General features: G+C 38.1%; 1 long non-coding RNA gene across 1 annotated transcript in view; it reads left to right on the top strand.

Moving 5' to 3' along the window:
* LOC147369940 (uncharacterized) overlaps positions 1-26,151 on the top strand; it is a 173,818-nt gene that overhangs the window by 111,379 nt on the left and 36,288 nt on the right. The window contains exon 3 of the long non-coding RNA XR_015168123.1: positions 1,831-1,911. This is a non-coding gene — a long non-coding RNA (uncharacterized LOC147369940). The remainder of the gene's footprint in view (positions 1-1,830; positions 1,912-26,151) is intronic.

Here is a 26,151-nt window from a genome sequence, read left to right as displayed (position 1 = left end):
TGTTAAGATGGACAACAACATGAATGAATCTCAAAATAAATATGCTGAGGAAAAGAAGCCAGACAAAGAGCACATCATGTAGAATTCAATTTATATAAAATCCAGAAAATGCAAACTAGTCATTAGTGCCAGAAAGCAGGCAGAAAATAATTGCTTGTTATTCGGGGAAGAAGATAAGGGAGGATTATTACCAAAGGGTGTGAGAAAACTTTTAGGACTGATGGGTAAGTTCATTATCTTGGTTCTGGTGATTGTGTCATGGGTTTATACATTTGTCAAAATATCAGATAGTTCATATCAGCTTATTGCATGTCAGTTATTTTTTTAAGTTAAATCAGTAAGACTTTAGAGGTGGAGTCTATTTCCCTTTCCTTTGAGACTGCCTTAACTAAATGAACATTGCAGCCTTGAGTTTGTGTGGTCTCTGAGATTAGGTAAGGAAAATTCATGCAGCTTCTCTCAGTTTATTTTAAGGCACTCACCAGCCATACTCACTGAGCCACCATGGAAGAGGCATGGCTACTCTGCTGAGAAGACCTTGTATTGAGACCACTTGGAGAGGTCCTAAGACTATAAGCAGGCAGAGAGCTGCTCAGCCAGCCTCCATCTGACAGGCTGTCTAAATGCCAGCCATCATATGATGTCAGTTATCCCCAACTGAAACCACCTAGCTGAACTCTGAGAGACAAAATAAGTGTTGTTGCTCCCCATCGTTAAGTTTGGGGATGATTTGTTACACAGCAATAAATGACTAGAATTCTACCTAGTCCAGGCTTCCCTGGTGCCTCAGAAGGTAAAGAATCTGCCTGCCATGCAGGAGACATTGGTTCAGTCCCCGGGTTGGGAAGATCCTCTGGAGAAGGGCATGGCAACCTACTCCAATATTCCTGCCTGGAAAATTCCATGGGTAGCGAAGCTTGGTGGGCTGCAGTCCATGGGATCGCAAAGAGTCAGACACGACTGGGCGACTAGCACACGCACTACCTAGTCCAGGGTTTCTATGGTTGTAGTATAACTTCCTTTCCAGGAAAAACTGTTTTGTGTTAACAAATGACTAACTGTGGTCTGTGTTTTTTTATGATTTTCCGTATAAAGAACTGTGTAAATTAGAAAAAATTATTGTCCTCATACATGTCCTAACTTTTAGTTTAGAGAAACTAGAGAAAGCCTATCTATGGATTAAGAGAATCACTAGTTTCAGCCAGAACCCTTCAGATTTAGCTAAAATTCACAAAATGGTCAGTTAATAAACTACTAAATATTGGATTTTTGTGGAGGATACAAAATATATCTGGCCTGCCACGTGCTCTGAGAGTTTATCACCTGGGTGATGAAACAAGGCCTTTTTGCATAGGATGTGGTGGAATGTCTTTATGGCAGAGAAAGATTTTGAGCTATAAATGATAAAGTATGAACATCAAAATTGTTTGAATGATTTTGAATGACTTAATTTGTCTCAAAGGAAAATTTGTTGTACATGATTATGCTATTAATATTGAACATCAGAAAACACAACCTGAGGACTCTTATTTGCTAATCAGGCAATTTTCCTCCCACAATTTATCCACTTCCTTCAACTCAGGATTATTCCTGGGTGTATATTTTTCAAGCACATTGCTTTAATTTGAAATAATCTCAGCAATGGGACAGTTGTAATCCAGCTAATGTGAGGATGAAGAGAGGTGCTGCTTAATGCATTCAGGTAGCAAGGTAATAGATCTGATATATATAGGACCTATTGTATTAACCTGTGTTAGGTCGAGAAAACAATTTCCAGTGGTTTTGCATTCAGAATTGATATAGCAGATATGTATCTCACTTTGTACTCAGGTAATCCATATTGCCATGTCAGGAAGCAAGGACCAGGAATGGAAGTGAGGGCTCCAAAACATGGCTGGGTGGCCATATGAGGTAAGTAAATTCTCTGCTTCGAAACTTGTTATGTGCTATGTAATACATTTAAATTTAAAAGTTGGTCTAATAAGCTAAGTGTTCCAGGAGTGTGTTGGGCACTGTCTACACTGGTTCACATAGGTCATCATTTCTTTCCAGTTCTGCATACATTGGCATCACACTGGAAGCTTGAAACCAGCCAGAGTGGAAGTATTTACACCACAGAAGTGGGAGTTGCCACAAGTCAGGCCTCTCCCTACCTCTGTTCCTCCCACTCAGAACAAACTGTTAAACATTTATTAATACAGCCCTATTTAAACTTCAAGTTTTTTTGATACAAATCAATTTCAGTAGGTTTGTCTGAGCTGGGACTGGTTTGAAAGATGATGGACTCTATCATAGAATGAGGCCAGTCCCAAAAGAGAGAGGGTAAGAATGAGTATCTGGGAAGGAAAAGAAGCAGGTAATTAATTTTCAAGATAGTATTTATCACACATGGAAAAAATATATATATACACATATACACACATTTTTTTTCCTCTTTGCCAACTTCTGCTAATTCTTGTGAGACATAAAGGTGATTTGCTAACTCCTCCAGGAAAGGAAAGAGGGAAATGGGGAAATGATGGTCAGTGAGGCAGTAAAAGTTCTCACCACCACCAACTCTGAAAACACAAGAGAAGGAAGCTGAAAGCTTCTGAAGAGGAAGCATGGTGCATATAAGAGAGAGATTTGACCAGCAAGATCCTGAAAGTCTGTCGTGTGAGATTCTAACGCCAGGAAAAGTTCCAGGGAGTTTGGTGTGAAGTTAGAACAAGTTAGTGATTAACACTGAAGCTAAGAGCTGAAGGATACAGAAGAACATTCATTGTAACTAGGGGCCAGCACATTTTTTTAATATTTTCATTTTGTTTAATATCCTTTTAAAACATAGTGTGCACATTAATAGTAATATTTACATATATCACTGTTGTAGGGAAAAAGCTTTATTTAATAGAGAAAACTGTAGAAAAAATATACTCTGAATTCTCACCTGACTGTGTGGTAGACCATGATGGGAGAAGTAATCACCACCAGCTGGTGAGGTTCTAATACTTCTTACTAATCCCAGACCCACATGTGTAGAAAGACTTGAAACTGGTCTGCTTATAAAATTGTGTAACAGTCTCAGAAAAAAATACCTTGCAGAAGAATTAGATCGAAAGAAACTGAAGAATTTGGGAGTACTGTTGCTGTGTGTCTTTCTCTAGGACAGTGGTGAATTTTAGAAGCAGATTTGAACCAGGCACCTGCAATCATCAGCATGTTTGCATTTCTAAAGGTAAAATACAATGATACCAGGTGTATTGCTTTCCAGATCCCTTTAATTGACTGCAACTAACTACTGTCTCTGTTCCAGGCCCTAGTTAAATAAACATACCTGTTGCCCTATAGAAATCCATTCAGCTCTAGACCCTTTAAATAAAGAACCATATCAGAAGATTACAAATCTTGACTATGAAAGTATATACAGTGCAGCAGTGTGTGTACAAGAGTGCATATGCATAAGTGTACATATGTACTCTTGTAAAGTTTGCAAACCTTTAGAAACAGTTTTCCAGTTGACCGGCCCAGCAGACAGCATCTGTCCTCGGCATCGCCTGCGTATTTCCAAGCGGGGCTTCTCTGGGCTGTTGCCTCCTGATACGTGTTACTTCCCTACACCTTTGCACTATTTCCTCCTCTCATAGGCATTTATAACTCGCAGGTTGTATCATTTATGGATTTCATTCATGTGCCATTTACCTTTTTTTCCAAATAATTAAGCCCAAAATTACATTAGAGCTTGCTCAAGCTGCTTGCCACTTGGATAAATTATACATCATGGCTTCTCCAGTCAATCACCATCTAGCATTTGCAACATTCTGCAAGTCGCTTAGCTCTATTAGTTGTCTTCCTTGGCAGCCCTCAGGAGAATGAGGCTTACCCAGGGAATTACAGTAAGAAAAACGTGCAGCAATTGATTTTGGTGTTCTATTAACATTTCAACTTGAATGTTCTTCCAGTGTCTCTAGTGAAAAAGAATATTATTATTCTCTTATCCTATAAGAGAGTAGTGGTCAACACTACTATTTTAGAAGTCAGAAAAATGGAAAATACTTTCACTAGTGTTTGGCTAAGTCTGACTATATAGAAAGAAATATGGAAATCATTTTCTTATATATTGCACCTTTATGGACTGTTCAGTCTTAAAATTTAGGTAAATAACAGTTATATTAGTTATGTGTAAGTTATCTTTTTTCCTTATTTGGAATTTGTGTAAACTGAGATAAATATGGAGTATTTGTTCACTGTTATATCGTTGTTACTTGACATAGTAGGCACTTCATAAATACTTGTTGAATGAATGTTAATAAAATTATTGACCCACAAATTTAACAAATTTATCATCCTGTGGTGATAAAAATTATAATACAAGTTTCATGATTATAGAAACCCTGCCTACATTGTCACTTGATGTCTCCTTCTTGACTTAGTGCCTTGGTATTAATAATATAGTGTATCCTCAATAAATGAGGATATTGTACAAGTACAATATTCCAGTATAAATCACCCAGGTAAAACATGCCTGTCAATCTTAGTGGGAGTTCCCTAGCACTTTGTGTGGCTACTTATCTGAATCATTGTTGTTTCTACTTGGCTCACCTTCAAGTCCAGAGTACTTGATTTTGAAGCCATAATTTCATAAGTGCAAAGTCTCTTAATTAATCTTTTTTAATTAGTTATTTTCTTATTATAAAGTAATACACATTATAAAGATAAATTTTCTTATAATAGAAAACTTACAAATCAGTGATAAATAAAAAGAAAAGAAAAATCACTCAGATTTTCCACACTCAAAATAGCTACTGTTAAAATTTTGGTATCTATCCTTCCAATTATATGTGTGATATACATATTTATAGATATTATTACTATGTTACATATGATTTTGACACTTGCTCATTCCCCAGTTGTTTTAACATAAACATTTCCCTGGGTTTTAAATATTCTTTATGGAATTATTATTTTTATTTTTAAGTGTTAGTCACTCAGTCATTTCCTTCTCTTTGTAACCCATGGACTGTGGCCCACCAGGCTTCTCTGTCCATGGAATTCTCCAGGCAAGAATACTGGGTTGCCATTTTATTTTTAATTGGAGGATAATTGCTTTACAATGTTGTGTAAGTTTCTGCCATACAACAATGTGAATCAGCCATAGGTATACATATGTTCCCTTCCCCTTGAACCGCCCTCCCAGCCCCCACCCACCCCACCCATCTGGGTTATCACGGAGTACCAGGTTGGGCTCCCTGTGTTACACAGTAACTTTCCACTAGATCATCTACTTTACATACTGTAATGTATATGTTTCAATGCTACTCTCTCAATTTATCCCCCCCTCTCTTTGCCCGGCTGTGTCCACAAGTCTGTTCTCTCTGCATCTTATTTCTGTCCTGCCCTGCAAATAGTTTCATCCGTACCATTTTTCTAGATTCTTTATGGAAATATTTTAATGACTTGGAATTATCTTTCTCCAGGTCATTGCATGCCTGATTTTATTTTACAGATCTCACCTTTTTCATCTCCTGAGTGAGGCCTACTGGATTACTGTAGCAAGTAGCTGCCACTCCCCAGCCCCAGCTTTTCCCTATCCTATGACCCTCCTTGAAGCATAGGATGTATCTTTATTCATTATTGCATTCCCAGTGCCTAACCAGTGTCTGATCCTTGCTTAAATTATTTTTGAAAAAGTGAGTAAGTGAGGGTATGAAAGGACGAAGAAAATCCCATTGATACATTTACCACAGTGACTTAATGCCCCATCTGTATACATGCAGGATATTTACATCTCTTTCTTTATTGTGAACATCACTTTCATATATTTCTTTGAATAAATTTTTGTGCATGTTTGTGACGATTTTCTTAATTTATGTTCTTAGAAGTAAAATTGCTGGGTCTAAGGATAAGTAAAATGTTAATATTTTAAATAAATATTAGCAGAAAGTTTGTGATGGAGTACACACTCATCAATAGTATTTCAAATTGCCATTTTTAATTGTAGTTGATTTATAATGTTGTGTTAGTTTCAGATGTATCGCACAGTGACCCATGTACATATGCATATGTGTTCTTTTTCATATTCTTCTATGATTTATCACAGGATGTTGAGTATGCTTCCCTGTGGTGTGCTCTAGGATCTTGCTGTTTATCCATTCTATACATAATAGTTTGCATCTGCTAATCCCAACTCCCAATCTTTCCCTCCCACCACAGCAACCACAAAGCTGTGCTCTATGTCTGTGGCTCTGTTTCTGTTTCATAGATAAGTTCATTTATGTCATATTTTAGGTTCCACATATAAGTGATATCACATGGTATTTGTCTTTCTCTGACTTACTTTACTTAGTATAATAATCTCTAGGTTCATCCATGTTGCTGCAGATGGCATTACTTCATTCTTTTTTATGGTTGAGTAATAGTCTATTGTATATGTACATCACATTTTCTTTATTCCTTCAACTGTTGATGAACATTTAGGTTGAACATTCCATGTCTTGGCCACTGAATATAGTGTTGCTTTGAACACTGGGATGCATGTAGTTTTTTGAATTAGAGTCTTAATTTTTTTTGGATATATGCCCAGGAGAAGACTCCAATACTCTCACCTGGAAGATCCCATGGAGGGAGGAGCCTACTGGTAGGCTACAGCCCATGAGGTTGCGAAGAGTTGGACACGACTGAGCGACTTCCCTTTCACTTTTCACTTTCATGCATTAGAGAAGGAAATAGCAACCCACTCCAGTGTTCTTGCCTGGAGAATCCCAGGGATGGGTAGCCTGGTGTGACTTAGCAGCAGCAGCATACTATTTTCCATAATGACTGCACCAATTTATATTCCTGCCAACAGTGCAGTTGGGTTTCCTTTTCTCTGCACCCTTTCTAGCATTTATTACTTGTAGACTTACTAAAAAATACATTATTTTAATATAGTTGATTTACAGATTTTTCAACGTTTTGGTGATGGCCATTCTGACTGGTGTTAGGTGATATCTTATTGTAGTTTTGATGTGCATTTCTCTAATAATTAGTGATGTTGAGCATCTTTTCATGTTCATATTGGTCATCTGTATATCTCCTTTGGAGAAATGTCTATTTAGGTAGGTCTTCTGCCCATTTTTTAAAGTGATTTTATTTATTTGTTTATTTTTGGCTGTTCTGGGTCTTTGTTGCTGTGCAGCTTTTCTCTAGTTGTGGCGAGTGGGGCTACACTGTAGTTGTGGTATGTGGGATTCTCATTGCAGTGGCTTCTCTTGTTGCAGAGCAGGCTCTAGGGTGCGTTCGGTTCAGTTCAGTTGCTCAGTTGTGTCTGACTCTTTGTGACCCCATGGACTGCAGCTTCCCTGTCCATCACCAACTCCTGGAGCTTGCTTAAACTCATTTCTATTGAGTCAGTGATGCCATCCAACCATCTCATCCCATCATCCCCTTCTCCTCCTGCCTTCACTCTTTTCCAACATCGGGGGCTTTTCTAATGAGTCAGCCCTTCGCATCAAGTGGCCAAAATACTGGAGTTTCACCTTCCAGTGAATATTCAGGATTCATTTCCTTTAGAACTGACTGATTTGAACTCCTTGCAGGTTGCATGGGCTTCAGTAATTGCAGTTCCTGGGCTCTAGAGCACACCCTCAATAATTGTGGCACACAGGCTTAGCTGCTGCATGACATGTGGGATCTTCCTAGACAAGGCATGGAACTCATGTCTCCTGCATTGGCAAGCAAATTCTTTACCACTAAGCCATCAGGGCGGCCCCATGCCCATTTTTTTATTGGGCTTTCTGTTTTTTTAATATTGAGCTCTATAAGTTGTTTGTATATTTTGAAAGTTAATTCCTTGTCAGTTGCATCATTTACAAATATTTTCTCCCACTCCATGGGTTGTCTTTTCATTTTGTTTATGGTTTCTTTTGCTTTGCAAGAGCTTTTAAGTTTAATTAGGTTCCATTTGTTTATTTTTGCTTTTGTTTCCATTATTCTAGGAAGTGGATCAAAAAAGATCTTGTTGTGATTTATGTCATAGAGTGGTCTGCCTGTTTTCCTCTAGGAGTTTTATAGTATCTGGTCTTACACTTATGTCTTTAATCTATTTTGAATTTATTTTTGTGTATGTTGTTAGAGAATGTTCTACTTTCATTCTTATACATACAGCTGTTCAGTTTTCCCAGCACCACTTATCGAGGAGACTGTCTTTTCTCCATTGTATATTCTTGCTTCCTTTGTTATAGATCAATTGACCATAGTGCACTGGTTTATTTCTGAGCTTTCTATTCTGTTGATCTGTGTCTTTGTTCCCATACCATACTGTTTTGATTTCTAGCAAACTGAATCCAACAATATATTAAAAGGATTATATAACATAATCAAATGGAATTTATCCTAGGCATGCAACAATTTTTTTCCATATCTGGAAATCAATCACTGGTTATACACCACATTAGCAAGTTGAAGAATAAAATGATCATCTCATTAGATGCATAAAAAGCTTTTGATAAATTCAACATCAATTTATGACAAAAACTCTCCAGAAAGTGGACATGGGGGAACATACCTCAAATAATAAAGACTGTATATGACAAACCCTGAGCTAACATAATACTCAATGATGAAAAGCTCAAAGCATTCCCTCTGAGATCAGGAAAAAGACAAAAGTGGCCATTGTTGCCACCTTTATTCAACAATTTTGGAAATCCTAGCCACAGCAATCAGAGAAGAAAATGAAATAGAAGAAATCCAAATTGGAAAAGAAGAAGTAAAACTGTCACTGTTTGCAGATGACATGACAGTATATACAGAAAATCTTAAAGATGCTACTGGAATACACATTATAAAGATACATTTTCTTATAATAGAAAACTTACAAATCTTAAAATCTAAAACTTAGAAAATCTTAAAGATGCCACTGGAAAACTACTAGAGCTCATCAGTGAATTCAGTGAAGTTTCAGAACACAAAATTAATATATAGAAATCTTTTACATTTCTGTGTGCTAACAATGAAATATCAGAAAGAGAAATTAAGGAAATAATTCCATTTACTGTTATTAAAAAAAAAAACAAACCCTAGGAATAAACCTACCTAAGGAGGCAAAAGATATCTGTAACCTGAAAACTATAAGACACTGACTAAAAAAATTGAAGATCATACAAACAGATGGAGAGATACACTGTGTTATTTGATTGGAAGAGTCAATATTAAAATGACCATATTATATAAGACAGTGTACAGATTCAGTGCCATCTCTATAAAATTATCAATGGCATTTTTTTTTAATTAGAACAAAAAATTTTTAAATTTGTTTGGAAACATAAAAGAACCCAAATAGCCAAAACCATCTTGAGAAAGAATGGAGCTGAAAGTTAATCATGCTCCCTGACTTTATACTGTACTAAAAATCTACAGTAATCAAAACAGTATGTCCCTGGTGCAAATGACCATTTCACTCAAGTCAGAAATAAATTTTTGTCATTTTGAAACAGAATTATTAGTTGAGAAATTTCATCTCATTTTAAATAAAATTTCTTCAGTTTTTAGACATATTTTATTATATAAGATACAATTACTTTCATATGCTTTTTGGTCATTGTCATTTCCTTTTTTGCTTTGGTGGATTGTCAGTTCATGTACTTGCCAAGTTAATAGTTTTAATAGATTTATAAGTTCATTATATACTAAAATTTATTTAATTTCTTGTTCATTTCTTGTTCTTGTTCAACTGTGGAATTATTTTCCACAGTTCGTGGTTCTCTCTCACTTTTGTTTACTGTATTATAATTTTTATATGATGTGAACTTTAAAACACATACAAAAAAACAGAGATAACACACATACATAAAACCATTTTTTATTGCCCAGCTTCAACAACTATCAGCTCATGTCTAATCCCTCTCCTCAATTCTTCTACCTTATCTATTCCCAACTTCTGTGTATGTTGAAGAAATCCCATGCATTGTATCATTTAATCAGTAAATATTTCAATATATAAAAGACAAAAGACTTTTCCCTTTTAACATAACCTCCAAACTAATAATTTATAGTGTAAAACAGAATTATTTTTATGTAATTTTAATCTTCTTTATGATTTCTCCTTTTGTTATTTTAAGAAAAATTTTCCTTATGTTATGAATTTATAAAAATTTACTTATTTTGCTATAAGGTTTTAATCCATAGCCTTTGTAGAAAGCTTTGAAGGTACAGATAAATTAAAGAGACAAATCTCATAACCCATATGTATCACTTTCAATCTTGTATGTGTAGGATATATCCTGAAACAGTTTAAAATTTATTTTAAAAAATTAAACTGTATTATTTTTAAACTTAATAATTTATTTCAAATGTCATATCATGTTGATAAACATTGACTGTAACATTTTCTAAAGGTGCATAATATTCTGTTGAAAAACTATAACATTATTTTACTCAATGCCTTAATATAGGTATTTAGATGAGTGATATCTTTTGACAATGTATAGTAAATCATATATTAATCAAATATTGAATCCCTGTGGTATGTCAGGGAGCTTCCCAGATGGCTCAGTGATAAAAGAATCCACCAGTCAATGCAAGAGACACAGGAAATGAGAGTTCAGTCCCTGAGTCAGGAAGGTCCCCTGGAGGAGGAAATGGCAACCCACTCCAATACTCTTGCCTGGGAAATCCCATGGACAGAGGTGCATGGTGGGCTACAATCCATGGGGTTACAAAGAGTTGGACATGACTAAGTGATCAGCCCTGGGATTTCTTTGGAAGGAATGATACTAAAGCTGAAACTCCAGTACTTTGACCACCTCATGTGAAGAGCTGACTCATTGGAAAAGACTCTGATGCTAGGAGGGATTGGGGGCAGGAGAAGGGGACGACAGAGGATGAGATGGCTGGATGGCATCACTGTCTCTATGCACGTGAGTCTGAGTGAACTCCAGGAGTTGGTGATGGACAGGGAGGCCTGGCATGCTGTGATTTATGGGGTCACAAAGAGTCGGACACGACTGAGCGACTGAACTGAACTGAACTGAACTGAGTGACTGAACTCAAGCACAAGCATGGTATGCCAGACACTATATTTGACACTGAAAAAACAATGGTGAGAAAACACATACACGCATACACACACACACACACACACACACACACACAGAATGCAGGTTTCTGTCTGGTATATGGCTTAATGTAGTCATGAACATTTTTGTTCAGATATTTTTGTACTTTTTAAATTGTTTCTTTTAGATACACTTTTTAATTTATTTTTTTGTTGAAGGATAATTGCCTTACAGAATTTTGGTGTTTTCTGTCAAACCTCAACCTGAATCAGCCATAGGTATACATGTATCCCCTCCCTTTTGAACTTCTCTCCCATCTAGGTTCAACCACCTCATTAGAACTGACTCAAAGGTGTTCCTTTTTATGGCTGAGTAATATTCCACTGTGTATATGTACCACAATTCCTCTATCCATTCGTCTGTCAATGGACATCTAGGTTACTTTCATGTTCTAACTATTGTAAATAGTACTACAATGAACAATGCATTTTTAAAAATGAAAAAATGCTTTGAAAATTTGATTTTTATAGATACTGTTAAATTCTCTTACACAATTGTAATGACATTTTACATTTCCTCTTGTACTATCTCAGTGTCAATACCAAGTATCATTGCTGTTTTCAATCTTTGGTAATCTGGTAAGTGAAAAATAATTTATCACTGTTTATTTAGTATTTCACTTATTATTAGTGAGAGTACTTACTCATATGTATATGTTGAATCTTTGTATTTTTCTTTTGTGGGTTACCTGTTCATGTTCTTTGCATACTTTTTTCTCATTGAGATGTCTGATTTCTCATCTTTTACAGTTTTGTTTTTTAAATTTAAATACTTAATGCATTGCAGCAAATGGTTGCATAGAGATCATATGTGTAAAACTACTAAAAAAATCTTTTGACTAAGTAAAATGATTGTAAGTCTTTATATTTGAACTTTATCTACAATAATATCCCCGCAATTTGAATACTTTCCTAATTTTCTCAGTAGTGTCTGCATAAATAGTCTCACACTGGAGGACTCAGTTTCAGGTACCCATCGGGGAATAGGTCAAATGCTTATTTAGAGGTAAATATGGGGTCCCTGGTGGCTCAGATGGTAAAGCGTCTGCCTACAGTGTGGGAGACCTGGGTTCGATCCCTGGGTCAGGAAGATCCTCTGGAGAAGGAAATGGCAACCCACTCCAGTATTCTTGCCTGGAAAACCCCATGGATGGAGGAGCATAGTAGGCTACAATCCATGGCTTCACAAAGAGTCGGACCCGACTGAGCGACTTCACTTCACTTCCTTCATAAAAAAATTATAGTATGTTGAAAGACAGAAGAAATGGACCTTCAGTGCTTGTGGAATTGCTAATGACTTATAGAGTCTTCTGGTTCAAAAATGGTAGTATTGGAGGTGATAAAAAGTCATTGCTATCTGCCAGTTACAAGATTATACAAAGTGAGAATAATTCTTAATGTCAGTTTAACAAGAGTCATCAGTGCAGTTAGCACCCTTGTGGGCAATCTCAAGAGAAAAGCTAAGGATTGAGTGATTGTGGAGTACAAAATACATTTTCACCTATGAGACAAATTGGTGTGGAAACAGACTTCCTTAGATTAGACTCTCTAGTTGGTAAATGGTGAACTGATTTCAATTTCTAGGGCCATTAATCTCTTACCTTTTATGAGTAGTAAATTACCTTTAAATTAAAACAAACAAAGAGTATACCTGTCAGACCATGTGTCAGAATAAACACAAGTCGCCAACAAGTTCTAATTAGGACCTCTAACCTGATCTACTTAAATGGCTTTGACAAGTAGAGGACCATAAAACCAATTTTCATTTTCAAGGAGGAAAATAGCTTTTAATCAAGAATTTGAAAAAAAAAAAAATGACCTACTTTCAAATTTTTTCTACAAATAGTGTATCACATTGAATTTCTTTAACCACATTTTTATGTACTAACTGAGTGATATCTCTTATGATTATGTCACTTTTGGTGTTGCTTTGGTTTTTATTTTTGTTTTAATGTCTCATATTCGAGAGTAGTAGTTTGAAAATGAAAGCCCTCTCACTCTTTGATTTTCAGCACATGTGGGATCTGTCACACCACATTTAAAATCATGTTATCAGTTTGTATGAGCACTGTCTTGAAAATGTTCTGCTTGTCCCCTTCCCAGCATGCCCTGGTGGAAGCCCTTACCCAGCCTGCTTTTGTGGAAAAGGGCCTTCCTTTAACTCTTAACCAAGGGGAAGCCACCAACCATAAAATTGCTAACATGGAGGAGTGGCACAGGTTTTAGCTATTGTAGAAAACCTACTAGATTTTATTATTGTGGTTGTTCTGACCATTTGCATTGGATAGGGGGAGGGCATTTTCATTTTTCCTGTGCTGTCATTTTTAAAAAGGTAAGAAAATAAAGGTTATGGTAGGGCATCCGTTAAGACCATTTATGCAGCACGTGGTGAGATAGAAAACCTGTCTTAAACCTGAGTCACATAACACAAAATTCCTGAAGCACTCTGGCTGCAGATACAGTTGGATATAGGGATCAAATGATTTCACTAAGATTTTGTTTCTCTTTCTGAGACTTTTATCCTCTTTCAGCTGTTTTCACAGGCAGCCTCTATCGTATTTCCTTTCAAGCTCTCTGTCTTTTCTCTGACAAGACTAGCTTAGTTCAGATGCCCATTACTGAATCAACATGGTCATTAGGGAATTAGTTGAATGAACCTGGTCCTTGGGCTTCAGTCAAGAATCGGAGGGGTGAAGTCTCTTCCAGTCCACAAGGAACTGAAGTAGGGGATAGGAGAATACCCAAATAAACGGATGTAGGAGGAAAGGAGAATCAATGTTGTGGAGGCCAACATGACACTGTCTAGGGCTGTAGATTTTTCCACTATTGGGCTCCTGTTCTTTTGCACTTTGGATGCTCCCCAAACAAACAGACGTAGCTATAAAATGAATTTAGACCAGTTTTTTTCTCCCAAATCTAGAAAGGAGTCGGAGTTATAGTGGCAATGCTAAGGGGGTGAATCTAAGAGACATCAACATCCAAAAAGCATCTCACATGTATTGATGATGTTGTCTAGATCACCTTAATATCCACCAACTCTTTGTAAAATTTTTCATACCCAATAACTTTGGTAGAGTATTTCACTTTACTGAAAGAGTACTGAAACAATCTGATTGAATTGTTTGAATATTACTATTTTGTAGAACTACCTTCAATCAATTAGCTATCCTAGGAAAGCTATATATATTTTTTGTCCATGTATCAGTATTTAAGGAGTTCAAAATGTATAAATGAGTGTGGTTCTTTCATTCTCTGAAGAACACCCAGTTGTAAGTATAGGACTACTTTGGAAACCATCATACACCCTATGAAGGGCTTCCCAGGTGGTGCCGTGGTAAAGAATCTGCCTGCCAGTGCAGGAGACACAGGAGACGAGGGTTCGATCCCTGGGTCAGTAAGATCCCCTGTAGTAGGAAATGACAACCCACTCTAGTTTTCTTGCCTGGAAAATTCCATGGACATAGGAGCCTGGCAGGCTACCATCTGTGGGGTCACAAAGAATCAGACGTAACTGAACACAAGCAGGATACACTTTATGGGAGAAATACCAAAAAGATTGACTGTATCCTCTCTAAAATATCAATAGGAGACCATCAAGATTTCTCAGTTCCTTACAAAATGAGGAATGAGTTTCCAGAAGTAAGTGACTTCTTGTCACTTATGTAGGCATTTCACCCTACATAAAATGCTTCCAGTAGCTTCTGATTTCCAAAGTTAATCCTTTTTAAACACTTAATCCTTCTGATTACGTCAAGAAGAAAGTCACAGTCTGGTGTTAATGTATCTTTAACACCTAACACTCACTAATAGCCCTTTTAACAGAGAATAAGCGTTCAGTAAACAACTGAATCTCTGATGAACCTGGGGCTGGGTTTGATAAGCCTCATTAAGAGAACAGGAATTATCTGAACTGATACTAAAGAACACTGTAGATATTTGCTGTAGTAGATGGGGAGTTCACAAATCCATGGTGTTTGCCACGTTAGTTTACTGAAAAAGTAGTGCATATATGGAACTTTACATCATGAAAACCTAAAATAGGTTTGAACCTATAATAGGCTTCAAGAAAGGTGAATCTAAATTCACAAATGTCAGGAAAATATCACTAAACTTTTGAGTTTCATATGCTAGAAGGCTACTATCACATGACATGCCCCTTTATACTCCTAGAAGAGACAGAATATTGGATGGACCATGGCTCAGAACCACTAGACTAATTCTTGTGCTTTTAAGTAAAGTCCTTTATTTCTTTGAAAAGACCTCTTTTAAATTGCAGATGATGCTGGTCTGGGGAAAGGTGTCCCTAAAGAGACAGCAGCGTAAGTGCCCATGTTAGTACTATCTTACTGTGTGCACAGGCTAAATCTAATGCAGATTGAACTAATCTAAAGTTCAACATCTGTTTCATTCAAAGTGGAACATTTGAAATTCAATGCAAAGAAGGACTTTCAAACCGGGCTTTTATTCTGCACAACTAATTGCAATAGTCAGTTTCCAGTTTTTGAGTCTATAAAGCCCTTTAGCTAGCCCCAATTAAAGTCCCATAAAGTAGCATTACAATTTGATGAATGTTTTATAGGTTTCATTATATTTTTACAAAGAACTGTTGTATATAATTTTATAAATTTAGTAATATTGAATATCAGTAATATATTGAATACTATGGTTAAGAACCTGTACTTTGGAGCTGGACAGACTTTTGATAGAATTTCTCATCTGCTACTGAGTGACTTTGGACAAGTTATTTACTCTCTAAGTTCCAGATTCTTTTTGCTATAAAATAGGGATATGGATAATATCTGTCACATAGGTAGCAAAATAAACTAATGCTTGTTGGCTGTATTAAGCAAAATAATTTAAGTAATCTCTTATACAATACCTGGCAAAGAGTTAGGGGTCAAACATATTAAATGTAATGAATAATCATCATAGTAACAGCTTTATTCAGTGCTGACATTTGATTTAATAGCTTTGTTTATAGAACACAATCACTCAGGTTAAATGCATATTTAAAAAGTACCTCTTGATGTTTTCAAATGTGCAAATGTTTGCACAATGAAAATGAGAGTAAAAAAAGTAAAAGTAAGAAGTTTTACTTTTTTTCTGAAATTTTTGATTTTCCAACACTCATAACACTGGCTGTATGGAGTATATCCAGCTTAGTCTTTATTTATTGAATTTTCTCATCATCTTCTTTGGCTACCTCTGCCCTGGGCTGTGTTCCCCTGCCCACTCAACTGAGAGGATGGAGTGTTTAGAACTGGAGGGCAGGAGCTCAGGGCTCCTCTCTAGGATGTCCTTACCAACTCTGCCCCCTTTTATAAGGAGGAAACTAAAGCCCAGAGTGGATCGGTATTTACACAAGTTCAACTGAATCAGAATTTAAACTTTGCTTCTCACACTCATTCCTTTGTACTATACTGATTTTCAAAACTAATTAAGACTCAACAATTTTTTAAATCACTGTGGCCCATATAAGAAAGGTCATTAAGAAAATGACCTTGAAGAAAAAAGCTGTAAATGATGAAGGAATAGAAACATATTTTGGTTTTCTAGAATCAGTTGATTTTTTGTAAGCCATGTTCCTAAGATCATATTTGGAATATATTACACATAGAGCAAAGATATCACTGCTGACAAAGGTCTGTATAGTCAAAGCTATGCTTTTGACAGTAGTCATGTACTGATTTGGGAGTTGGATCATAAAGAAGCCTGGGTGCCAAAGAATTGATGCTTTCGAACTGTGGTGCTGGAGAAGACTCTTGAAAGTCCCTTGAACTACAAGATCAAACCAGTCAATCCTTACTTCATTGGAAGGACTGAAGCTGAGGTTCCAATACTTTGTTCACCTGTTGTGAAGAGCCAACTCATTGGGAAAAACCCTGGTGCTGGAAAAGATTGAGGGGAGGAGAAAAGGATGCAGAATATGAGATGGTTTGATAGCATCACTGAGTCAATGGACATGAATCTGAGCAAACTCCAGGAGATAGTGAAGGAGAGGGAAGTGTGGCGTGCTGTAGTCCATGGGGCTGCAGAGTTAGACACAACTTAGTGACTGAACAACAACAAATAGACATGATGATTATATATGTATATAAACATTTATTTAATATTTTCTTGATTATTATCCATACAGTAGTAATTAACAGTAACCAATAGCCAAATATTAATAATTAATAATATTAACTCAATATTTACATTAATCATTATATATTTTACTGTTAACTAGAATATATGATTTTCTTTTCTAGCTAAAGGAATATTGTGATGTTACCAAAGAGTGTGCCATTTTTATGAAATTTCCCAGCAATATTGAGAAAAAAATTTTCTTTTTAAGATGGTATACTAAACCTTGAAAAAAAGAAAAAACAGTTCACGCTACAAAGTGTATGGGGAGAAGTCCTGCTCTGTAATTCTGTGTATGATGCTAGGATTAGGCAAGCAGCTGATGGATGGCTTGATCAGCCAGGGGCTAACCTGAAAACTGCCGACTTCCTGGATGTGAGCCAAAGATTGCCCTTGGGGTTGAGATAAGCCAGTTAATCTCCTGACTGAAACAGCTAGTCTAGACGTTGAATTGCTCTGGCACAGTACTTGTCAGGGATCTTGTGGACTGCCTACATGCTAATTTCACCCACTGCATAGTCCTGGGCTTGCAAGGGTATTTGGGGCAAGGGTATGGCATAGTTGCTATGAGTTGACAGATTCAGCTGCCAAGAGAAGGTTATACAAGGTGGAGCGGTGGTTTGCCTGAATTTTTCTTAGATCAGTTCCCAGTCACCAGTGGAGAGGAAACAGCTGCATAATAGGTCTAGCTTGTTTTTATTCATGCGTAAGGATGTAATAAGGAATCCGTAAGCTGGTATTAGCTGTTTCTGATCCTCTGAGAGGTTCTTCTGGCTGTGAGGATCCTTAAAAGTTGTTGAGAGAGTCATTTGGGACTGGCGTATGCTGATGAGTGAACTGCAAGGCATATACAAAATGAAAAGACTTTCTAGAGAGCCAGCAAGAAATAAAGGCGGTCTTTGGATACAGAGCAGAAATTTGACACGAAATGCTACCATTATCTGATCTTTTAATATAAGAAATGCTAAAATAGATTAAGCAGCAAAATATGTGTTACACAAGCTTCAAAGTTTTCAGAGCAACCATCTTCAGCCTAGAAGGAATTGAAGACTTCAACCTACATTTTGGACTTGCTCTGTTTTAATATTTGTACCATATCTTATTCAGTATTGAATCCCTACTTCATTTGTTTTGGGCTACAAAGATGAACAAAATCAGTTATTTCCTTTAATGAGTTTACATTCCAGTTAAGGTGAAAGTGACAAAGAAAGTGAAGTGTTAGTCAGTTGTGTCCAACTCTTTGCAACCCTATGAACTGTAGCCTGCCAGGTTCCTCTGTCCATGGGATTCTCCAGGCAAGAATACTGGAGTGGGTGACCATTCCCTTCTCCAGGAGATCTTCCTGACACAGGGATCGAACCCGAGTCTCATATTGTGCGCAGATTCTTTGCCGTTAAAGGTGGTCACAACAAATAAGAAAAGAATATCACCAAGAAAAAGATGAACATCCATCATTACACAATGGCTTGGAGATTGAGATTGTACCTGAAATGACTAAGGATTTGGACCCATTTAGAAATCTGTCTTCCTTCATTTTTTCCACCTTACTCTACACATTCATATTCTCATATGCATCTGGACCTATAGCTATTATTTATGTTCTATAGATACCAAAGGTTTTCTCTGTACCCTGTTCTCACTCATGTTCCACTAGCCAGATGCATAGTGAATATTTTTTTTTAATGTCCAATAGGAACTTTCACCAGAATCCATTCTTCTGTTACCTTTGGATGTGATCCACTTGAGTTGGCTGTACCATATATCACCCTGGCATCAATCTAAACTCTTGGAGGCCTCAAATTCCTTCATTTCTCTCAACTCCACATATAACTCACCTCTAAGTTTAATTGCTTCTACTCTGTCTTGCCTGAAGAACTATGGACAGAGGTTCATAACATTGTACAGGAGGCCGTGATCAAAACCATCCCTAAGAAAAAGAAAGGCAAAAAAGGCAAAATGATTGTCTGAGGAGGCCTTACAAATACTTGAGAAAAGAAGGGAAGCTAAAGGCAAAGGAGAAAAGGAAAGATATATCCATCTAAATGCAGAGTTCCAACAAATGGCAGAGAGATGAGATAGCCTTCCTAAGTGATAAATGCAAAGAAATAGAGGAAAACAATAGAATGGGAAAGGCTAGATATCTTCAAGAAAATCAGAGATACCAAGGGAACATTTCATGCAAAGATGGGCACAATAAAGGACAGAAAGAATATGGACCTAGCAGAAGCAGAAGATATTAAGAAGAGGTGGCAAGAATCCACAGAAGAATTATACAAAAAAGATCTTCATGACCCAGATAACCACTCACCTAGAGCCAGAAATCTTGGAGTGCGAAGTCAACTGGGCCTTAGAAAGCATCACTACAAACAAAGTGGAGGTGATGGAATTCCAGTTAACCTATTTCAAGTCCTAAAAGATGATACTGTGAAAGTGCTGCACTCAATATGCCAGCAAATTTGGAAAACTAAGCAGGGCCACAGGACTGGAAAAGGTCAGTTTTCATTCTAATCCCAAAGAAAGGCAATGCCAAAGAATGTTCAAACTGCTGCATGATTGCACTCATCTCACACACTAGCAAAGTAATGTTGAAAATTCTCCAAGCTAGGCTTCAACAGTATACATGAACTGAGAACTTCCAGATGTTCAAGCTGGATTTAGAAAAGGCAGAGGAACCACAGATCAAATTGCTGGCATCCATTGGATCATAGAAAAAGCAAGAGAGTTCCAGAAAAGCATTTACTTCTGCTTCATTGACTACGCTAAAGCCTTTGACTGTGTGGTTCACAACAAACTTGGAAAATTCTTCAAGATATGAGAATACCAGACCACCTGACCTGCCTCCTGAGAAATCTGTATGTAGGTCAAGAAGCAACAGTTAGAACTGGAACAGAACAACAGACTGTTTCCAAATTGGGAAAGGAATACCTTAAGGCTGCATATTGTCACCCTGCTTATTCAACTTATATGCAGAATACATCATGCAAAATGCCAGGCTGGATGAAACACAAGCTGGAATCAAGATTACCAGGAGAAATATCATTAACCTCAGATATGCAGATGACACCACCCTTATGGCAGAAAGTGAAGAGGAACTAAAGAGCCTCTTGATGAAAGTGAAAGAGGAGAGTGAAAAAGCTGGCTTAAACTCAACATTCAAAATCTGAAGATCATGGCATCTGATTCCATCACTTCATGGAAAATAGATGGGGAAACAATGGAAACAGTGACAGACTTTATTTTCTTGCTTCCCTGGTGGCTCAGAAGATAAAGCGTCTGCCTGCAATGCAGGAGACCTGGGTTCAATCCCTGGGTCAGGAAGATCCCCTGGAGAAAGAAATGGCAACCCACTCCAGTACGATTGCCTGGAAAAATCCACGGACGGATGAGCCTGGTAGGCTACATAGTCCATGGGGTCGCAAAGAGGCAGACACGACTAAGCAACTTCACTTATTTTCTTGGGCTCCAAAATCACTGTAGATGGTGACTGCAGCCATGAAATTAGAAGATGCTTGCTCCTTGGAAGAAAAGCTACAACCAACATAGACACCATATTACAAAGCAGAGACTTTGCCGACAAAGGTCCATCTAGTCAAAGCTATGGTTTTTCTAGTAGTCATGTATGGATGAGAGAGTTGGACCGTAAAGAAAGCTGAGTGCCAAAGAATTGATGCTTTTGAACTGTGGTGTTGGAGAAGACTCTTGAGAGTCCCTTGGACTGCAAGGAGATCCAACCAGAACATTCTAAAGGAGATCAGTCCTGGATGTCCATTGGAAGGACTGATGTTGAAGCTGAAACTCCAATACTTTGGCCACCTGATGCGAAGAACTGACTTATTTGAAAAGACCCTGATGCTGGGAAAGATTGAAGGCAGGAGGAGACGGGGACAACAGAGGATGAGATGGTTGGATGGCATCACCTACTTGATGGGCGTGAGTTTGAGCAATCTCCAGGAGTTGGCAATGGACAGGGAAGCCGGGCATGCTGCAGTCCATGGGGTTGCAAAGGGTCGGACATGACTGAGCAACTGAACTGAACTGACCCCTGTCTTGACACCTCTTCTCTTACAGGTTGGGTTCTTTGGGATGTAGATTCTGCTTTGAATCAGCATTTGTGGAAGAAAAGGGAAGGAAGCAGGATTGGGTAGAGGGGGAAGCTGAGCTGTGAGGCAGGCCCTATAACCTCAGCCACAAGGATCTTGGGAACTATAATGGCTTCTGAGTTGTTCCACGTCATATAGAAATGGCAAAGGCTTCATCCTTAAAGAGGTTCTGGGCTGTACATTTCTATTTCTGTTGCACCTGCCTTTCTGTTTCCTTATCAGTCACCTTATTTTAGGTTTTCAGAACTTCTTGTTTGAACTTTTCTGGAAATTTTCTAATCCCATTTCTTTCTTCTATATATCCTTTGATTAAATATAAAACAAATTCACGTCACTCTACTGCTTACAATCCTCCTATAACTCCTCATCACTTGCAGGATAAAATCTTGATTTCATAGCATTACTTACAAGGAACTATGATTTCAGACCTGTCTACTTTTTCAGACTAATTGCTTCCAACCAGTCCTGGACCTACCCTGAATGTTAGCAATATGGAACTCCCTGCAGTTCCCAAAATGTACCGCCATCTTCTTTAGGTCTCTGTCCTTCTATTCATCTGCCTAGAAAGTCCTTTTCTCACCCTATTTGTCTACTAAACTCATCTTAACCATTCTTCAAGAGTCAATTCAAATTTGTTTTCTTAAAATGCCTCCCCCCTCCCCCATTTCTAGACAAAACCAAGCACTTTCATTTCTGTAGGCTCTTGTCACGAGCTGAGTTATTTGTTTTTTATTTATTTCAACCTTTATGATGCAAAAGCCTAAGGGCCCAATAACATGTGTTTGTGCATGTATCTTATATAAATTTATCTTATATTCCTTGTACTTAGCACAAGTTCCGGCTCAAGCTGTATCTTTCAGAGTAAGAAAGAAAAAGAAAAGGAAGGAAGGAAGAAAGGAAGCCCTATCTATACTAATTATAAAGTGTATTCTAGTCGACATCTGTAATTACTTCATTAAGGTGTTCAGGAGCTGTGTATTGAATTACTTTGCAAATGTAGAAACAAAGATTTTGTGAAATTTATTTTTGATATACTTTGATTTCTTCTTTTTTTTAATCTTTCTGTATTATCTTTTTTTCTGATTTTTTATTTTTAGTTGAAGGATAATTGCTTTACAGTATTGCATTGGTTTCTACCAAACATCAACATGGGGAAACCTATGGCTGATTCATGTTGATGTTTGGAATACTTTGGTTTCTACAGAATTTTTGCATCTCTGTGAAAAAAATCACATGTTCATAGTTAGAAACCACAACTGTTTGATCACTGGTAAAATAGACCTGCCTGGTAGGGCTCAGAACTGAGAACCCAAACAAGCCCTCCTGGTGAGCTCTGGGGAGAAGTGCTGGCAGTAGCTATTCAGAGGCCTTTGGAGCAATTAGGCAGTCAGTGTGAGACTGACCCACAAATAAGCAAGATATGCACATATCAGCAGGTGACTAGAATAGGATATTGAGGAGGGAGCAGACAAAGGCAATTTTGTGACTGCTGGTGGCAAAGAAGGAATGATGCAGGCAGATATAATAAAGGCTTCTTCCAGGCGATCCAGCCATATATAATGGACACTCAGTCACACCAACTAGTATTTCAAGGCCGCTGACAACCCTTGGAAGGCCTGGACGTCAAAAGTGCTGGCTTTTTAGGTATCAGGACTGAAGCAGAGAGTAAAGCAGAAAATTAGCATGGAGACCCAGGATATTAGGATAGGGCTATGTGGCAGAGGCTTGGCCACTGTGGACAAAATAAGAACTCATTATGGAAAAGTAGACACAGCCTCATTGCAGTGTGGCAGGAAAACTGACTCCATGTGGAGGGACTAAATGTGGCCTCTGTTGTCTCCTCAGATCCAGGTTATGGGAGCTGTTTGGCAAAAGCCGGAACCTATAGCTTGTGAAAATGACCCTCAATACTCAAGCGAGAATGGACAACAAATCAAAATGCATTTTAGTCAGGATCCTGGGAACCTATAGTGTCAAAAGTTTCTTCCACTAGTAAAGATGAATTATCAAGAAATACCAGAAGGTCTAGTTAAGTTTATTTTGTGACTGCACTGAAAACAAATTCCTCAAATAGCCCCATCCTTACTGTGCTTTGACCTGTATATTCTGTACAGTTCAGAAGAGTGAAGAAAGAAACAGTGGCAGGGAGAATGTGTTTTAAAAATACACGTTGAACCTGTTCCCCAACGCCAAACTTAAGGTGAGAAAAGCACCGCAAAAGCGTAGGAGAAGGGCCCAGACTGACTTCTAAGGAAGGCAGGAAAGCATCCTTTGTCCAAAAGGAAATGAAACGTAGTGATGTGGCGACGCTGTTTTATGTTCAAACTAGGGCATCACTAGCCGACTGCATTTCTAATGGTCAGGACAGGCGGGGAGCAGGGTGACGAAGGGCAAGTCTCCTCCACGTGTGCTCTACCTCTGAGGACCAAGTAACCAGAGAGAGGTGGTGTTGTCAGAAAGAATGGATGCAAGAGATAACGTCTGGGGTGGGCAGGGGGAAGGGAATAACAGGAACAGAGAATGACCCCCTGGGCCTTGGTGTAGTAGACTCTTTCTATTTGCCTTCTCATATAGAAAGTATTCCCTTTGTAAAAATTGAAGTATAGTTGATTTACAATGTTGTGTTAGTTTCCGGTATGCAGCAAAGTGATTGTTATACATACCTGTATATTTTTTTCTTTTTCATATTCTTTTCCATTACAGTTTGTTGCAGGATATTGAATGTAGTTTCCTTGTTGTTTACCCATTCTGTATATACTAGTTTGCATCTGCTAATCCCAAACTCCCAATCTTTCCCTCCCCCGACAGCAACCACCAGTCTCTTCTCTGTCTGTGAGTCTGTTTCTGTTTCATAGATAGGTTCATATATATCATATTTTAAATACCGCATGTATGTGATATCATATGGTGTTTATCTTTCTCTGTCTGACTTACTTCACTTAGTATGATAATCTCTAGGTCTACCCATGTAGCTGCCAATGGCATTATTCATTGTTTTTTATGGCTGAGTAATAATCCATTATATGTGTGTGTGTGTGTGTGTGTGTGTGTATGCCACATCTTCTTATGCCAATTTTCTGTTGATGAGCACCTGGGTTGTTTCCATGTCTTGGCTATTTATGTAAATAGCTGCTATTTATTTAATACTGCTGCTATAAACATAGGGATGCATGTATCTTTTTGAATTACAGTTTCATCTGCATATAAGGGGCTTCCCTGGTAGCTCAGATGGTAAAGAATCTGCCTGCAATGCAGAAGACCTGGGTTCAATCCATGAATCAGGAAGATCCTTGGGAAAGGAAGTGGTAACCCACACCAGTATTCTTGCCTGGGAAATCTCATGGATGGAGGAGCCTGGTAGGTTGCAGTCCATGGGGTCGAAAAAGTTAGACACAACTGAATGACTAAAAACACACACTGGATATATGAGTGGGATTGCTGGATGACATGTAACTCTAATTTTTAGTTTTTAAGGAACCTCCATACTGTTTTCCATAGTGGCTGTACCAATTTACATTCCCACCAGTGGTGTAGTGGGGTTCCTTTTTCACCACACACTCTCTATCATTTGTTATTTTGTAGACTTCATTGGAGAAGGCAATGGCACCCCACTCCAGTACTCTTGCCTGGAAAATCCCATGGATGGAGCCTGGTGGGCTGCAGACCATGGGGTTGCTGAGAGTTGGACACAACTGAATGACTTCACTTTCACTTTTCACTTTCATGCATTGGAGAAGGAAATGGCAACCCACTCCAATGTTCTTGCCTGGAGAATCCCAGGGACGGGGGAGCCTGGTGGGCTGCCATCTATGGGGTCGCACAGAGTCAGACACAACTGAAGCGACTTAGCAGCAGCAGCAGCAGCAGACTTCTTCATAATGGCCATTCTGACTGTTGTGAGGTGGTGCTTCATTGTAGTTTTGATTTGCACCTAAGATATAAATTATTAGTACAGTTTATGGGATGGCTTTGAGGTGTGTTGATTCTGCTGAACTAGCTTGCCCAGAACTCCCTCTTTAGTTTGCTTCTAATTCAGGAGGGCTTCAAGGGTGTTGCTTTCATAAGACCTGTAGAGTAGAAGAGAGACAGCAGCCATTTTGTAGTGTGTGTGCACACATGCACACACACACACACACACACACACACACACACACCTTCCCCCAGATATTTGGGCAAGTACTAGTTTAGTTGCTTCAGAGAAAAAGTTTTTTAGATGTAATTAAAATCCCAAAGCAGTTGATTTTGAGTTAATCAAAAGAGATAATAGCCTGGGTGGACCTGACCTAATCAGGCACAAGTCCTCTAAAGAGAAAATAGGCCATTGTATGCCAGGTAGCAGATAGGAAGGAATACTGCAATCTACATTTGCCTCCTTGTAATGAAAGACCAAGTGTGCCTACAATTGCCCTCCCTTTCCTCTGATCTTTTTTCAGTTTCTGACTCCCTGAAACAGGTGCCCACATTCTGCTCTGTGGTGAGGGGCCTTCAGTTCTGCAGCATACCCTTCTCACCAACATCAGAGGCAAGAATAGACATGTTTTAGTCTCTTCTTTCTTTTTGGGGCTCAGCCTTTTATGATCTTCACTCCTGCTTGGCCATGCACTTTGGGCTCCAGTAGGTGATGTGGTTACTGCCTGGCAGAGACTACTGAGCCAGGATTCCCCTGTACTAAACATATAGACATGCACACAGGTGCATGTATGTATGTATAAATATTTATTTGGGGATGTATATACATGTATAAAACCCTGGAGTAGGAAATGGCAGCCCACTCCCATTTTATTGCCTGGAAAGTTCCACAGACAGAGGGGCCTTGTGGGTTTTACATTCCATGGGGTCACAAAGAGTTGGACACGA

This window comes from Bos grunniens, chromosome 7 (genome assembly GCF_055505025.1).
Source record: "Bos grunniens cultivar Pamir isolate PY7600 chromosome 7, Bosgru_T2T1.0, whole genome shotgun sequence".
In the NCBI taxonomy this organism is placed as follows: domain Eukaryota; kingdom Metazoa; phylum Chordata; class Mammalia; order Artiodactyla; family Bovidae; genus Bos; species Bos grunniens.
Note: the sequence above shows the minus strand (reverse complement) of the source record. Positions and strands in the feature narration are given on the sequence as shown.